Source organism: Giraffa tippelskirchi, chromosome 2 (assembly GCF_054371585.1).
Source record: "Giraffa tippelskirchi isolate mGirTip1 chromosome 2, T2T-mGirTip1v1.2.pri, whole genome shotgun sequence".
NCBI lineage: Eukaryota > Metazoa > Chordata > Mammalia > Artiodactyla > Giraffidae > Giraffa > Giraffa tippelskirchi.
Window position 1 is genome coordinate 8,849,297 of NC_137276.1, and position 18,240 is coordinate 8,867,536.

The following is an 18,240-nucleotide window of genomic DNA, read 5'->3' on the forward strand; positions in this document are numbered from 1 at the left end:
AGCAGGGCAAACCCATTCAGGAAGCACTTTCATCCTGACCTTCTCAGGGGGGCACTTTCTACACACATGACTCAGCCACCTCTCCCTGCTGCTCAGCTGTGGCACGGTTGAATCCCACAGTCAGCCAGGGGCCTCAAAGAAATGAACTTTGTTAGAACTGAAAAAATGAGGCAGAGGTTCAGGACCAAAGGAAGAACTCTGAGTCAGCCTTGATACGACAGCTGGATGGAAACATCCAAAGCTTGAAGTCAGCCAGAACGATTCTCTCCCAAATGCAAGTGGCCAGCAGCCTCTGGTGCAGCATCCTCAGCCCTGATCTTCATGTCTGTGCCAGGTCTCCCCGGACGCACGGTCTCGCAGAACGTTTGGCCAGGACTGGCCCCACTCCTGGTGGCCTCTCTTAGCAGCATTGAAGGAGGAGGAGCTAACTCACGGCTGGGCCCTTCATATGCCTCCAGGCTAGAGTGAGCAACAGCTCCCACGATGGATAAATTTCCTGTTGTCAACTCAACTGAGCCAGGGGCAACCCGGGTGAAACACTATTTTTGTGTGTCTGTGGTGGTACTTCCAGATGAGAATAGCATTTGAATGTGGACTCATGAAAGCAGATTGCCCTCCCCAATGTGGGTGGGCCTCATCCAATCCTCTGAGGGTCTGAAAAGAACAGTCCTCCCAGGACGGGAGGATTCGGCCCCTTCCCACCTGATGCAGGAGCTGGGACAGAGGTCTTCTCCTGCCGTTGGACTGGGACTTACACCACTGGCTCCCTCTCAAGGTTCCCAGGCCTTGAGACTCAGACTGGAATGACACCTGTGGCTTTCCTGGGTCTTCAGCTTGCAGGGGGCAGAGTGTGGGACTTCTCAGGATAGAGATAGATAGATAGAGGTAAAGATAGATGTAGATATAGATACAGATGACATAGATAGAGATTAGCTTTTCTGGTGGCTCAGTGGTAAAGAATCCACCAGGCAATGCAGGAGTCACAGGAGACATGGGTTCGATCCCTGGGTCAGGAAGATCCCTTGGAGAAGGAAATGGCAACCCACTCCAGTATTCTTGACAGGGAAATCCCATGGACAGAGGAGCCTGGTAGGCTACAGTCCATGGGGTCACAAAGAGTCAGACACAACTTAGTGACTAAAAAACAAGAACAACAACATGGGTTTAGATGTACATATCCTATTGGATCTATTTCCCTGGAAATCCTGACTAGTATACACAGAAGAAACTTCCATAATATAACTACCAGGTTACTCTGAAGAATAAGCCAAAGACAGACCATGCAGACTGTTTTATCTGAATCACATAACCATCCATTTAACTGCTCTTCAACAAAGCCATAAAAGTCTCTGATGGATACTCCTGCATCTGGTGGCATTCTGGAATTGAAGAGACCCCGGCTCACTGCAGGATTCAGGGATATGCCAGGTCTCTCTCAAGAAGTGTCATCAGGCAGCACCTCCTCCTTCACTTGACCCAGAGGAGCAGAGGGGGAATTGGCAAAGGCCTGGGCCCTCTGAGACCCTCCAGAAGCAAGACTGGGAGGGAGAGGGTTGGGAAAGGTGGCCCACCAGGGGAGGGGCCACCTCAGCCTAGCTGCTTTTAGCTTTCCACACCTAACACTTGGCGTGGCAGTTCATTTCCAGCCAATTGCGCATACTTAGACTATCGCCTAAGTGCCCAGCATTAGTGGATTCAAAGAAAACATCTGCGAAGTCAGAAAACGTATTCATACCTCACCTTTCCTGGGTAAGACTTCTCACGTTTCCGGACTGTTGGCCCACAGATGTGTCTCCTTGGGCTGCAGAATCTCATCTAATCCGCAGTGGGTCCCTGCTAACAAGGAACGGGCACAGGCTGATACTTTTGAAAGTGTGAAAGTCAGTTCTAAATACACTGCTTGTACCAGGTGGGTGTCGTGGGGGAAGGTTGCCAAAAATCGTGTCGTGCCTGGTAGTTCTTACTAATACCTGTATTTCTCATACTCATTGGTGATGAGAATACCGCTTAGATGGCGTGCCCAGAACAGCTTGTGAAAGATTACTATAATCTCGTGTTTTGTTTTCATTGACATCTTCCTGTAATTGCACCATCACCATGGGCTCAGGGAGCAGAGGATACAGACTGATTCTCAGCCTCTTAGAAATGGGCTGCTGCCTCCTGAGCCTCAGTAGTCGGGTTGTAAAATTTTAGGTAAACTGCAGACCTACTCTGTGTCATGTCCTCAGTAGGCATTCCAGACAGATGCGTGAGAGAATGAATGAATGAAGAGAAAGTGATTTGTACCCTGTAAAGTCCTTCGCAGCTCAGGAGGGCTGAGGGTTCACTCTAATTTAATTTCAAGATCGAGTGTTCTACAAAGCTTCCTAGGCAATGATGCAGCTTTGAAAAAAGAGTACAAAATATGGCATCACCCTTCCATATAAACAGCAAATATTTTTTGAGGGCCACACTGCAGGGAATTCTAGGAACAGAGCGGTGAACCAGGAAACTGTTCCTGACCTCATGGAATGTAGCCTGGCAGGGGACCAGAAGAGTAAACAAGTAATTACACAGACGGGTTTTTAATTATACATATACAAGCCATGAAGGAAGTTGGGTCTTGTGAGAGCAAACAGTGGTGCCTGCCCTGGTGTAGGAGTCAGGTGTCCCTAAAAGAAGGACAGAAGGACATTGAACCTGAGACCTGGGGAGGAGAGATGAGGGGAAAGTGAGAGCAGGAAAGTGGTTCAGGACAGCGAGAAAGGAAAGAAAAAATCACATCCAGAAAACTGGAGGAGGAGGGATGCATGAGCAGGAGCTTGACCGTGGGCATGGCCAGCAGCCGTCCCCTACGATGCCCCAGAGTCCAGCTCCTGTGGGCTGCAGGCAGACAGACAGACAGCACGTCTATGGCCTGAAGTTTGCACACCCACTTCGGAGCTGCAGGCAGGGAGGTTGGCAGAGGAGGGGCCCCACCGAGGCTAAGGATGCCCAGGATGGATCATTTCTAGGGCAGGGCTGGGCATCTCCTGAGCAGCTGTCCCCAGCCCTTCCAAAGGTTGCATAAAACTCTATCCCCCTGTATTGAATCCCTTTTCTATTAGGATATCTAAAGGTCTGTCCTGTCCTGGGGGGAAAGTGAAAAGTGAAACTCACTCATGTCCGACTGTGACTCCATGGACAGTCCATGGAATTCTCCAGGCCAGAATACTGGAGTGGGTAGCCCTTCCCTTCTCCAGAGGATTTTCCCAACCCAGGGATTGAACCCAGGTCGCCCGCATTTCAGGCAGATTCTTTACCAGCTGAGCCACAAGGGAAGCCCCCTGGGAGGAAAGGGTCCCCAGTAAAGCACTGCCACCCAGACTGCAGCCCCTAAGGACTGATGCTTCTCTCTCTCAAGATGTTTGCATTTGAAAAGTTAGATGTGGGGGTGGGGCAGGGGTGATATCTTTAGGCAAGTGTCAGAGAAGTCACTTCCTGGAGCAAATGCATGAAGAGCAGGCAGCATAAATGCATTTGCTGATACTATGGGAACAGGGCAGGTCCAGGACAAAACCACATTTGAATCTGACCTGCAGGCTACTGCTGCCGAGACCCATCTCAGCCCCAAGGGAATGAGCTGGGGAATCCAAGCTAATTACTTCCCTTCTCATCACTTTGAAGTCAAAGTGAAAGCTTCAAAAATGGGTGCAGAAGCAACTGGGATGGGTGAGAGTGAATTTTAGTCTCTCTCATGCCAACTTTCCTTCCAGGAGGTATGATTTCTGCTCAGAGTGGACCCCATCCCACTAAGAGGGTACTGCCAGAAAGAGGGTGCAGCTCATCACGGCTAATACAGGCTGAATCAGGGCTCCTCTCCCACCAGATACCCTTGCCCCAGAGGCTAGATTTCATACTAAGGCCTTCCTGCATTCTCCATACCACCTCTGTCTGTTTATTTCCAAATCTTGAAAGCAAGCCAGTTTTGAGAATGCAGGAATGACTAAAAAATAAAAGTTTATTATCCAAGATCTCACAGGTGAAATTCCAGGTAATTCTTTTGAAAAATTGCCACCTTTTTTCTTTCGATGGGGTAATAAACATTCCATAAACAATCACACCCTCAGCAGCCAGGAAGCTCAAAGCCAAACTGAACACATAGGGCCACGTGCTCCCTCTGCCTTATGATAAACAAAGCTGCTGCTGCTGCTTTCTCTCTGTGAATTTGATTTGCCAGTTTGGGGTCTAAAATCTTTCATGGATGCCTAACATAGAGAAATTCACATTAGGGCACTTACAAGTAGAGGCTGATTTTTAAAACATAAACCAAGCCATAAGTACCAGGAAGAAAAGGAGACAAAGAGAAAAAGGACAACAAAGTAGATTAATGGAAACATACAGATCAGACCTTAGCACCAGGGGGGAGAAAAGAACCATGGCAGAAATTTCATATCCCCTTAAACAGCGAGCTAAGGCCAACGGTGATTGTGGGTCTCATTTCCAATAGGCACCATTTGAGAAATGTCCTGTTCTGAAACATGGGAAAATGAGAAATTATAGAACCTATCTAACAAATCAAAAATAAATGAAGTAACAACATAAAGGTAGATTTACCGTTATTTATAATTCACCATTTTTACCTTGTTTTCAATTGTCTCTCGTCCTCTTCATTTGAGGAGCCCATTACATTTTATTATGCTAAACCCTATCTTCTGTCACATAAATTACCGTTCAAGATCTTAATATTAAAGCCTCTTAGCTCTGAGATCATATTTCAAGCTTTGTTCAAACCAGACGTTAATGCTGGAATTGAACACAGAACACTTTGTCATCATTACCTATGATCTCAAAAGTATAATACAATTTTTGCTATATATGGCACAAAAATGCCTCTTGGTATAACACTGAATTATGGAGATATATTGATTTCTGCAGTATTTTGACAAAACAATAAAACTAAACCTGTTAGCTCCTAAACAGATACCCAGACATCCACCCAGCCATGATAGCAATGGTCATGAAGATAAAGGTCTCATTTAGCCCAGTTAAAATAGGAAACTACTCAAACCCGTGTCCATTCTGGCAGTTCCTGCAGCTCATAGTGTTGTGGCTCCTTTCTCTTCTCAAGGGCAGGTTAGGAGAGAGAAGGGAGAGCCAGTTTTGCCATTGGGCTGGTTCGGATGGGAATTTCAAACCAGCCCTTACTTCCCATTGGGGTAATCTCAGGACACTCCCCTAACCTCTGGGAGATAAGCCTCCCCATAGGTAAAATGAGGATGGCATCACCCTCATGGGATTACCTGTAGGCGTGCATGCTCAGTCACATGTCTTTGCGACCCTGTGGACTGTAGCCCTCCAGGCTCCTCTGTCCATGGGATTCTCCAGGCAATACTGGAGTAGGTTGCCATTTCCTCCTCCAGGGAATCTTCCTGACCCAGGGATCAAAACTGCATCTTTACCACTGAGCCAGGTGGGAAGCCAGAGGGGATGAAATGAATGAATATACACACAATGCACCTAACTTACCCTCGGGGTCCCGAATGCAGTAGGTGCTTGATAAAAGATGCTGTCAAGATTATTCCTGGGAGAACTGCACAGACCTGTGCCTCTTGCCCACAGGCTGCTGGGAATGAGTTGGAAGAGCTGGCCAAGTTCTCATCCTGCCTTTATCATCATCTTTCCTTGGGATCCTGGGCAAATCACACCTGTTTCCGAGTCTCCATTTCCTCAACTGGAAAGCAGGGTAAGCATGCCTGCCTGGCCAACCTCAGAGGGTTGTTTGGTGATAAAAATGCAATAAGAGAGGTAACAGTAGCTTTGCAAAGAGAAAAATGCTACATAAATGTGCATAAAGGATTATGACCGCGAATCAGTCTTATGGTTTGAAGTTGTAAGCACACTCAGAGAGCCATGGTGATCCAAATAGGCAGTTGGCCAGTATGACAAGAGAACTTCCCAAGGAATAAATCAACATGTCTTTTTCCCCTTAATAATGGTGTAATAGCCCCTCACACACAGAAATAATGACCCTCCTTGTAATGGAAGGAATAATGCTGCTGCCATAAGAGCTCACATTTATTAAGCTCCTACTATGAGCCAAGAACTGGAATATTTTCACATAAAATGGTTATTCCATTTTCTTCCCACAACTACTATGATTTGCATTTTACAAATAAAGAGACGGAGGCCCAGAGAGTTTGAGCCATGCCCAAGTGTCAAGGCTGCTGGGCAGATGCCCAGGGTTGGGATGCAGGTCTGACTCAAGTCCAAGGCTCTCTCCACCATGTCTGTTGGGATCCATCCAGGATGCTCATGGCCAGGTCTCTCTGGATGGTTGTGGAATAGCTGAGATCACTGTGTAGGTTTTCAGTCACCGGAGAAAAGACTGCCGCTGAGCCCTAAACCCCCAGACCTGGTCTTCTTAACACCTGCTCTGAACCAAGGTTTGTTCACAACCCAATCCCCAGACCCACTGATGATCTGGAAATGGCCCCACAGCAGGAGCCCAAGGAAGCCTGGAAAGACACATGTAACTGGTCGTGATTCCTGGTTATGGGTGATGTTCGGGAACTTAGGGGCTTTGGAGCAGGAAGGCCAGGTTGACTCTTGCCTGGCAGAACATTCATGAGCAAGGCCCCCAACTTCTCTGACCCTCAGTCTCCTCCTCTGTAAAGTAGGAAAATATAAGAGATACAATAGCAATGACTCTTCCCTGGTCAAATTATTGTGCAGTGAAGTGAGATCCTGGGTATGAAATAGCTCTACAGTCAAACTTGACCCCAGTGTCCTGCCACCTTGTTCCCCATGGGGTCTGAGGTCCCACTTTGATGCAGACACTGCAACTGCATCGACTACATTTCCTGTTCCAAGATTAGGTTCACCTGCAGTGAAATGCAAGGTCTCCCCAACAACCGTACCGTTGTCCACACAAGCCTAGCATGGGACCCTGCAGAGTCACATGCTCTGTGCCTCTGACTCCTCAGGCAACGTGTGCAAAATGCAAACAGGTGCACGTGACACACACACACACATGCCTTCAAACACTTCGCGGTCCTCCCACGTTCTCGGGATAAAAACAAAACTCAGCACTGTCTACCAGATCCCATGTGTGGAACTCCAACCAGATACAGCACATGCTGGTCCTTCAGTCACCACCCGGTTTGCCTGTGTGTGCTCAGTCGCTCAGCTGTGTCTGACTCTGCGACCCCATGGGCTGTAGCCCACCGGGCTTCTCTGTCCATGGAATTTTCCTGGCAATTATACTGGAGGGGGTTGCCATTTCCTTCTCCAGGGCATCTTCCCAAGCCAGGGATCGAATCCACATCTCTGAATCTCCTGCCTTGGCAGGTAGGTTCTTTACCACTAGTGCCAACTGCGAAGCCCCAGTTTGCCTCATTACCTCCTAGTTATCCTTCGGATCTCAACTCTGCTATAATATCTATGTGTCTTCATGGAAAAGCTTCCCCCTAAAATAAGTAACACAAAGGACGTCTATTTCTTAGTTTCTACCACGGTAGTCATTTAACATTTATTTGTGTAATTCTCTCATATCTGCCTGTCTAATCTCTAGAAAATAAAATCCATACAGGCAGGAGATGTGTCTATTTAGATACCATTAGCTAAACCTAGAGCTTAGCCCAGTGACTGGCACCCAGTAAATTCTCAAAATAAATGTTCAATTAGTTTATGGTTGATAACCAACATTCTTCTCACTTGCCCTCTTCACCTGGATGGTTGTGACTTTTAATTCATTGGAAAAGTATTGATGAACCTAGACCCCTTCCTCACACCACACGTAAAATTAATTTGAAATGGATCACAGATCTAAATGCAAAAACTAAAACTGAAATAAATCTACAAGAAAACACAGAAGAAAAATCTTCATGATCTCAAGGTAGACAAATATTTCTTAGGACACAGAAAGAATTAGCCCTGAAAGAATAAAATAATAGCTTGGATTTCATTAAAACTAAAAATATCCGTTCTTCAAAAGAAACCATTTTTAAAATGAAAAGACAAGCTGCAGATTGAGAGGAAATATCTTAATGTATATGTCTGACAAAAGTCTTACATCCAGAATATATAACTTACAACTTACAATATATAACTTACAACTCAGTAATAAGACAAATAAATCAATCAATCAAGAAAAATGACTAATACATAAATATAATGGACAAAAGACTTGAACAGGCACAAAAGAAGACATACAAATGGCCAACAAACACATGGAATGATATTTAATATCATTACTTGTCAGTGACATGCAAATTAAAACCACATGAAATACTACTTTTTAACCACTTCAATGACTAAAATTAAAAACTGATAATACCAAATATTGGCAACAATGTGAAGCAACTGACAAAACCACTTTGGAATTATCTTTTACAATCATATACTTAACAACCCAGGCATTTGCCCAAAAGAAATAAAAGCATTGCTATTCAGTTGCTAAGTCATGTCCGACTCCTGTGACCCCATGAACTGTAGCATGCCAGGCTTCCCTCCTTCACTATCTCCCAGATTTTGCTAAATTTTTGTCCATTGAGTCGGTGATGTCATCCAACCATCTCATACTCTGTCGCCCTCTTCTCTCTCTGCCCTCAACTGTTCCCAGCATTGGGGTCTTTTCCAATGAGTCAGCTCTTTACATCAGCTGGCCAAAGTATTGGAGCTTCAGCTTCAGCAGCAGTCCTGCCAATGAATATTCAGGGTTGGTTTCCTTTAGGATTGACTGGTTTGGTTTCCTTGCTGTCTAATCACCCAAGAGAAATAAAGTCATATATCCACACAAAGATTTGCTTGATTCATATTAGCAAAAACTGGAAATAACCAAAAGGTAGATCAACAAGAGAACTGATAAACCATGCTATATCCATTCAAAGGAATACTACTCAACAACAGTGCAAAGTGCTGAGCGAAAACATAAATGAATCACAAAAACATTATACTAAATGAAAGAAGCCAGCAAGTGTACAAATGTATGGTTTCCTTTATTATGATGTTCATCCAAGAAGAGGAGAAATGAATCTATGCTAATATAACTCAGATCAGTGGTTAAGTGGGACAGGAGGTGGGGTAATGGAAATGCTCAGTAAGAGGTTGGTTACATGACTGTACATTCATCAAAAACTATCAGTGTATATATTTAACATCTGTATTCTTACTCTATGTTGATTATACATCAATAAAGTTGAAGTTAAGGAAGAAATAATTAAACAACATTGACCAAGTCCTTATTCTGCCACATGCCTCACACAGTCCAGGTGAACAAAAAGGAGAGGTCCTGGCCACTTTCTTACCTTCTACCCCCTAACCTTTGATCAGAGAGGAAAATCAGATTTTAAAAAGAAATTGATACTTTCTCAAGTAGTGCTTCTCAAGCAGTAAAGGACTCAGCTGTCCTTACTTCTTGTCTCCCTCCCTCCTATCCATTCTCCACAAGAGAGCCAGATGAGCTTTCCAAATCACTGCCCTAAACACATCTCCATCACCTAAATATCATCTCTATTCTCAACCCCATATAGACCGAGTTTCCTTAGTTATAATAGTTCACTGTGGCTGCTGTAATCATTACCACAAACTGAGTGGCTTACAGCACAAGAGTATTGTCCAACAATTTTAAAGGCCAGAATTCCAAAATCATGGCAAGCTTGTGCTCCCTCTGAAGACTGTAAACGAGGAAACTTCCTCGACTCCTCCAGCCTCTTGTGGCCCCCGCATTCCTTGGCTTGTGGCCACATCACTCCATTCTCTGCTTGTCTTTATACAGCCTTCTCCTCTCCCTATCTGTGTCTCTCTGAGAGACATTTGTCACTGTGTTTAGGGCCCACCTGAATAATCCAGAATAATCTTACCTTTAAGACACTTAATCATATCTGCAAAGACCCTTTTTCCAATAAAGGTTGAGTTCACAAGTTCCAAGGGTCAGGACACGGCCATTTTGGGGGCCAGCGTTCAGCCCACTGGACTGGCACAAAACCACTTTTCAGTGACTAAAAAGTGGTCGTGTGACCCTTGGAAATTGTGAACTCAACCTTCATTGGAAAAGGGGTCTTTGTAGATGTTAAGTATCTTAAGGTGAGATAATTCTGGATTATTCAAGTGGGTCCTGAATGCAATGACAAGTGTCCTTCGGAGAGACACACAGAGGGAGAGGAGAAGGCCATATAAAGACAGGCAGAGAATGGAGTGATGTGGCCACAAGCCAAGGAATGCAGGGGCCACCAGAGGCCATGGGAAGTGAGGAAAGAGCACACATCACAAATGTTCAACATTTTCACAAACAAAACATATCCATGAGCACCCAGATAGAAAAATAGAATTTTCCCAGCCCCCCAAAATCCCCTGGGGTCCCCTTCCAGCCACCATCCCCACCCCAAGAAGATGTGCCCTCCTGACTTCTAAAGGCACCAAGTAGTTTTGCCTGCTCTTGCCATTCATATAAATGGAATCATACCCTGTGCTCTCTTCTGAGTCTGGCTTCTTTGTGCATTACTTTTGAGATTAATCCACAGTGTTGTACATCATGGTAGATGATGCATCTGCACTGTGTAGGGTATTCCATCGTGTGAGGAAACCACAACATACTCATCTTTTCTACAGTAGATGAGCATCTGGGAGCAATCTGGTCTGAGGTTGTTATGACAAAGGCAGCTCAGAATACCCTCCTCTGTGTTCCTCTGTGTACATGGCACCATTGCAGGAGCAGGAGCAGGTTTGCTGGGCATGGAGCATCTTCAGCTTTAGAAAATACAGCTGGACCACATTCTGAAGTGGTTGTACCAGCTACACGTGCACCAGCAGAACAGGAGAGTGCTCCCATCCACATTAGCTCCTGGGACTTTCCATCTTTTAGATTTCAGCCCTGCTAGAGGCTTGTTTTTTCACTCTTTTTAGAGGGTCTTTTGATTAACATAAAGTCTGCTATGGACTGAGCTTGTTGTCCAGTTACTAAGTCATGTCTGACTCTTTGCGACCTCAAGGACTGCAGCACTCCAGGCTCCCCTGCCTTCACTCTCTCCCAGAGTTTGCTCAGATTCCTGTCCATTGAGTCAGTGATACTATGTAACCATCTCATTCTCTGCCACCCCCTTCTCCTTTTGCCTTCAGTGGACTGACTGTGCCCCCCTAAATCCATCCATTGATGCCCTAACTCTCAATGTGATGGCATTAGGAGGTGGGGCCTTTGGAGGCAATCTGGTCATGAGGAGGAGCCCCCAGGGGTGGATTTAGTGCCTTAAGAGAAGAGACAAGAGAGAGAGAATCTCTTCCCACCCTGCAGGGACACAGAGGGACAGTGACCATCCATGAACCAGGGAGCAGGTGCTTAGCAGACACCAGACCTGCCAGCACCTTGATCTTAGACTTCCAGCTCCCAGAACTGTGGGAAATAGCATTGGTGGTATAGCAGTGAGCATAGATGCCATCCAGAACTGTGGGAAATAAATGTCTGGTTTTTAAGCCACCCAGTCTATGGTATTTGTTATAGAGCCTGAGCTAAGACCAGTTTTTTGCCTTCATACAGTCCACATGTCAATTTCTCCCTTTTGATGAGTGCTTATTAAGGAATCTCTGCCTCCCCCAAGACCCTACCTCCTGTCCACACTTCCTGCTGTCTTCTACCTCCCCAGGGCTCCAGGACCTCAGAACTTCTTTTCCTTCCACAGATGTCTCAAGGGTTTGCATGGTTCTCCGTCTCAGCTTTAAATGCATACCCATCCCTTCTTTGATGGGAAAGAAATCCCCTTTCCATCCCTTCAGGACCAGTTTTAAATGCACCCTCTTTCTTACTGCCTTCCCTCACCCAGCCACAGTCACCCTCCTACACACGGTCACTCTCTCACCAGCCCTTCCCTTCTGAGCCTCCAACCCTCTAGGCTTCCCCCCAGCCCACCCCACCCACCACTCTGTGGTATAATCTTTCCTTTACACACCTGACTCCTCCATTCCAATAGTCACCTCTCAAATGCCGTGACCAAACCTGGCTTTTCCTGTGTGCTCCTGTCCTGCATAAGTCCTAGAATCTAACAGTCATAAGAGGATTCGCCGAAGTGAAATACACAAGTATAAGGTAATCCTATACTTACATTTTTATTACAATGATTAGGTAGTATAACTATCTAATACAGAGTTATATATTTGTATTCTGAAAGGTGTGGATCCCAGCTCATTTGCTAGCTGTGTGACCCCAGACAAGTTACTCAACGTCTCTGCGCCTCAGTTTCTTCATCTGTAGATAATAGAGATGATACTAGTAATTGCCCTCATGGGTCTGTTGTAAGGATACCATCATAGATGTTATAATGCTCAGCTCTGTGCCAAATACACAGGACGCACTCGGGGGAAGCTATTACAATGTAGTCTCTACGGAACAGATGGTAGAGCCATAGTTTGCCCTGGATCCCATGGGTGCCAAAGCAGTATTTGGCAGAACACATGTGCACATCTTTGCATAAAGCCTTGAAGATGAGCAGAAAGATCCCACCCTCCATTTCCAGCTGGTTCTGGAGAAACAAAGGGGCTGATGTAACCAGGAAAGCTACCATTTTCACACCTGCATCAGGCGCATCACCTGCAGAGGTTTGTGTTGCAAATAGGAAATGATGACACTAATTATGTTGCATTGTGGTGGCCCAGGATATTTTCCGAGCACTTTGCCTTCCATTTTCTTGTTTGATCACACTATGAGAAACGAGGGACTCCTATCTCAGGAGGTCACAGCTGGATACGAGATTGGTGACCACCTCCCTCCCTATTGTGGTCATTTTTTCCCCACAGGAACGGGAGAGCCATTACTTCTTTAGAAGGAAGGCTTCCCTCGTGGCTCAGACAGTAAAGAACCCGCCTGTAGTGTGGGACACCCAGGTTCAATACCTAGGTCAGGAAGATCCCCTGGAGAAGGGAATGACTACCCTCTCCAGTATTCTTGCCTGAAAAGTCCCATGGACAGAGGAGCCTGGAGGGCCACCGTCCACAGGGTGACAAAGAGTCAGACTCGACTCAGCAAGTAACACTTTCACTTTCATTTCCCCCCGCACTGCAGTGGGAAGGGAGTTCTGCTCTGGATCTGGGGGTAGGGCCCTGTCCTTAGCGCCTGGGGAGCAGAGTCGCTAGGCAGTCACCGTGTCTGTGTTGATACCCGGAGCATGGACATCGCTGTCGGTGTTGGAAGACGCTTCCTCCCAACACAGGGCTGCTGGACCAGGCCGCTCTAACCAGGGGCTCCTGTGACTCACGCGATTTCACCTCTCAAGGTTGCAAGGGGGTCCTGCCATTCTGCCTACAGCCCCTGGATTATTGGGATAAGACGAGGGAGTGAGGTGTAACTGCTCCTGAAAGTGAAAGTGTTAGTTCCTCAGTCGTGTCTGACTCTTTGCAACCCGATGGACTGTAGCCCACCAGGCTCCTCTGTCCATGGGATTCTCCAGGCAAGAATACTGGAGTGGGTTGCCATTCCCTTCTCCAGGGGATCTTCCTGACCCCAGGGGATCGAACACAGGTCTCCTGCATCGCAGGCAGATTCTTTACCATCAGAGTCACCAGTGAACTTCATCCTAACCTGACACAAAGCCAGTTTCCTGCCAAGTATCTAGAATATTCTGCCAGGCCCTATTGGCCACAGAGGAAGCACCCTCTTCAAAATATCCAGATGGGGTGCCCCATCTTGGGTTCCATTTTGGTGTTTGAGAGTTTCCCTCTTCATTAAGAGAGAGATTTCATTTTAACGTTAATATACATCCTTTTTCCCTTAACAGCTGAAAAGAAGGGTCGGGAGCTTTCGCCTGATGAAGGTATAAATATTGCATTTCAGAGGTGGAATGGTTTGCCTCCCACTTTGCAGGATCCCCTTGGGTAAAATCTCCAGAGCAGCCGTGGTCTTGCTCTCTTGACGGGCTCGTTTGCAAAAATCTCCCAAGAAGTAATGTGGGCCCTTTCATTTCAAATCCTGCAGCGGTTCTCAGGGTATAATTGACCAGCCTCACCGAAGGACTGCTTAGGGAGGGCCCTCTGCTTCACCATCACTCTTCATTTTCCCTTTCTGTGGGCACTCCAAGAAATTCTGACATTTTCCTATTTGAGGGGAACAAAATATCTTACCAACAGACGAGGCACTCTTCTCAGGGAACACCCCCCTCCCATCTCTCAAGGAAGGCACCATATTCCTCATCCAAGAGATTTTTAAATGCTAGGCTTCCTCTTCCTCTCTCTCTCAATTTTCAACGGTCCACATGGCCTCTGAGAACAGCTCTTCCGGAAACCTCTCTCAGCCCTGATGGAGCCTGCTTGCTCCTATTACCTTTAGCATGCTAAATGGTGCTTTTTCATTTTGTTCATTTATAGGGCTACTCTTTTATCCGAGGCATGTTTATTAACTGGTAGCTGTTAATTATATAAGAAGATAATTTCATGTAAATGTTGGATTTAAAAGCAGCCGTTCGAGCATGCTTACTGTTTCACAAGAAGGCTTTGGGATTTGTTTTTTGTTGTTCCTATGTGAGTAAAGCAATTAATTGATTCAGTTGATTGAATGAAAAATGCATCGTAATTGCTTTACCCCGTCAAGCAGCTACTAGAATGATTTAGTGCTGGCAGGGGGACAAGAGCCTCTATGATACACCATCTCTGTTTATTGCCCTAATAAGGCATGGAAGCTGGGCCCTTGGTGAACAAAAGGCTACTCAGACGAGCTTCTGGTGGTCCCTTCTCTGAGAGCAGGGAGAACAGCCTCAGTGACTTGGACTATTCAGGACCAAAAAAAAGAGGAAGAAGAAAAAAATCCACTTTTGCCTCAATGATCCAGACAATTGGCACCCCTCTCCTTGTAGACACAAGTCCACACTTCAGTCTCAGTCTTCTAGAGGTCTCGAGGCCAGAACCAAAGGAGAGAGTCTTGCCAGATCCATCAATACCACCTAAGGACCACGTAGCTGATTCATCCCCAAGTGCCCTGTGCCCAGTGGGGGTGCCGGCCCTCCACACTGGCTCAGGTTGAACTGGAATGAACAAAACCCACCAACCCAGACCCCCTGGTGCCACAGCTTATCAAGCTCAGGCCAAATCACGCGGCCAAAGCTGATCCAAGCTCTGAGTCCAGGCACATTCAGAGGTGGAATCTTGCAATATTCACAAACTGAGCTTCATTTGACATTGAGAATCAGCCCTCGTAGAGTCTCCCCACAGAGAAGAAAAGTCCCTAGGAGGCATCTGCTGTGTGCCAGGCCCTCTGCAATGAGCTTGGTTTAAATGGTCTCACATGCATGGATTTATATTTGACAATAAACTTACAAAGAAAATTTTAATCTCCATTTGTGGAGGAAGAAACTGAGGATCAGAGAAGTTGGCTGGTTTGCCAGTGAACACGTCAGTAGGAGGAGCAGAGCTGAAATATGAGCCCAGCTCCCTCTGCTCCAAAGGCCAAGTTCTCTCCATAGACAGTGACCAGTACTGACCGCATGGGGCACATAGAAAGAGCCCCTTCCTTGTTAGCTGTTATTGTTGTAGTTGTTATCTTATTGTAGCTGTTTTCACTGCATATCATGATTACCTCTAAAGGGATCCACAGCAGCATCTAAGATGCACTTATCCAGCCATTGTTTAGTTGCTCAGTCATGTCTGATTCTTTGTGACCCCATGGGCTGCAGCACGCCAGGTTTCCCTGTCCTTCACTATCTCCCAGAGTTTGCTCAGATTCATGTCTATGAGTCTGTGATGCCATTCAACCATCTCATCCTCTGCTACCCTCCACTTCTTTTGCCTTCAATCTTTCCCAGTATCAGAGTCTTTTCCAATGAGTCAGCTCTTCACATCAGGTGGCCAAAGTGCTGGAGTTTCAGCTTCAGTGCAAGTCCTTCCAGTGAATATTCAGGATTGATTTCCTTTAGGATTGACTGGTTTGATCTCCTTGCTGTCCAAGGGACTCTCAAAAGTCTTCACCGCCACAATTTGAAAGCATCAATTCTTCGGCGTTATCCAGCCATAGGTTGCTCCTATTCCATATAAGGCTTCTGACTTCCAGGTGGACCCCCAAGATGGTCCTCATCTTCTTGGCCCTTTTATGATGGGAGTTCTGGTCAACTGATTCAGATCCACTCCTGAAAACTGTTAGGGAACGGCATCAGGGCCACTAAACTGGGACTTTCCCAACTCTAAAGGCCTTTCTGGCCTATCTACCTAGAAACTCTAAAGAAACATTCAAATTACCATCTTAGGATACCACCAATGAACTGCATACACATATATGCATAAACATAAGTTGTATATTGAGAAATATTGACTCAAAAATTTTAATCTTTTAGAAAACAACCCTGGATTCTGCACTGTTGTTTTCCTGATTTGAACAGCAATTTAGTCAGTCAATGGGGTTACAAAGAGTCAGACACAACTGAGTGACTGAAGGACAACAAGCACCATCATGAGGGGTCTCCTAATTTCTCACCTGCAGGAGAACAAACGAAAAACCATTCCACTGTTTTCTATAATGTTCCACAGCACAGCAGTAATAAGTCAAAATTCACTTTGGGCAAATTAACACAGACTGGCCCTGAATTTTTTCTCAGTGGCCAATATGAATTATTTAGTGTTCCTAAAATTAGGGGGCATTTCCAATGCCTGTGGTGATGACCTGCCAGATGAACATCCATCACCATCACAGACATTTGGCCAACTGGGTGCCATAACAGTGGCCATACATCACTAGATCCTGCTCTCCTGGGGCCCACCCTGCTGTTAGAACACTGTTAGCATGAGATGAGCATGTACTGGTGAAATCCGTTTTAGACCTGGCCGTCCTGGGCCCCAGCCAAGGCTCTCCTATCATTGCCAGAGACACATACCACCTTTGCTCAGAGCCAGGGTCTCGGCAGCTGGGCAGTCCTCATCAAATCTGGATGTCTCTTTTCTGCAACGCATTTGCAGGAGAAAAGGTGAAAGGCTGTTATAGCGCCCCAGTTTCCAGATTAGACAACAGCTGTGCTCTAGCTGTGTAGCTTCAAAATCCACATCTCAGCCACTAATGTAGTGACTTGAGCTACATTACGATTGTGCAAAGCTCATGAATTTTAAAAGGCTCTTATGTTTAGGGACTTTCCTGGGGGTCTGGCAGTTAAGACTCAACACTTCCATGGCGGGGGGGGGCAGGTTCAATCCCTGGTCGGGAAACTAAGATCCCACATGTTGTGTGGACAAAAATAAATGAATAAAAGACTCTCATGTTTAAATGTTTTAAGAAACACTGCATTCTCTATTCCTCTTGCAGACTTGCACTTCTTAGCACTGTAAAGGCTCTGAGAAGTCCTGCAGTGAAGAAGCTGGTTAAACAACTTCATTCATCCACCTTTCTCCATTGCCGTGACCACCAAATGATTTTCAAGAACTATCCTTTAAATCCCACGAAGATGCTGTATAGGAGGGCCAGCTCTGGTCCTTTCCAACACGGATGCTGTAGAATCTTTGGAGCACTGCATCCCTTCTGAAGGTGTCTGTGACATGTTTCAAGTAAAAGACATTTTCTGTTTTGTGACTTCCCTCCTCAGATTAGTTAGAACTCTTTTGTTCTCAAGTGAGCACAGCCTTCTTCAAACTACTGTGTAAATAAAGGTCTATGAGAGTACAGGGAATATTGGGGGGGAGGTAATATAAAAATTAAGTGTGCGCTAAAGAATCAGTACCTTGAGAGGGAGAAGGAAGGGGGGGTGGGATGAATATATATACACTATTGGTACCTTGGGATTGGAATATATATATATATATATATACACACACACACACTATTGATACTATGTATTAAATAAATAACTAATAAGAGCTTCTGTATAGCACAGGGAGCTCTATTTAATGCACTGTGGTGACCAAAATGGGGAGGAAGTCCAAAAGGGGAGGGGCTATGTGTATATGGATGGCTGATTCATTTCCCTATATGACAGAAACTAACACAACATTGTAAAGCAACTACACTCCAATAAAAGTTAATTTTTAAAAATCACCCAAGGGGGAAAAAAAAAAAAACAGCTTCCCAGGTGGCGCTAGTGGTAAAGAACCCACCTGGCAATATAGGAGACATAAGAGACATGGGTTCGATCCCTGGGTTGGGAAGATCCCCTGGAGGAGGGCATGGCAACCCACTCTAGTATCCTTGCCTGGAGAATCCCGTGGACAGAGGAGCCTGGAGGGCTATAGTCCACGGGGTCACAAAGAGTTGGACATGACTGAAGTGCCTTAGCAGCGGCAGCATCCTCAGAGAAAAACAGAACTGGTACCTTGGGGACTGAACATGCG

General features: G+C 45.8%; 1 long non-coding RNA gene across 1 annotated transcript; it reads left to right on the forward strand.

Moving 5' to 3' along the window:
• Positions 1 to 36: 36 nt before the first annotated feature.
• On the forward strand, positions 37 to 17,490 carry LOC145539009 (uncharacterized). The gene is made up of 4 exons (XR_014077500.1): positions 37 to 885; positions 1,787 to 1,909; positions 5,581 to 5,704; positions 17,222 to 17,490. It is a non-coding gene; the product is annotated as an uncharacterized LOC145539009 (long non-coding RNA).
• Positions 17,491 to 18,240: the final 750 nt, after the last annotated feature.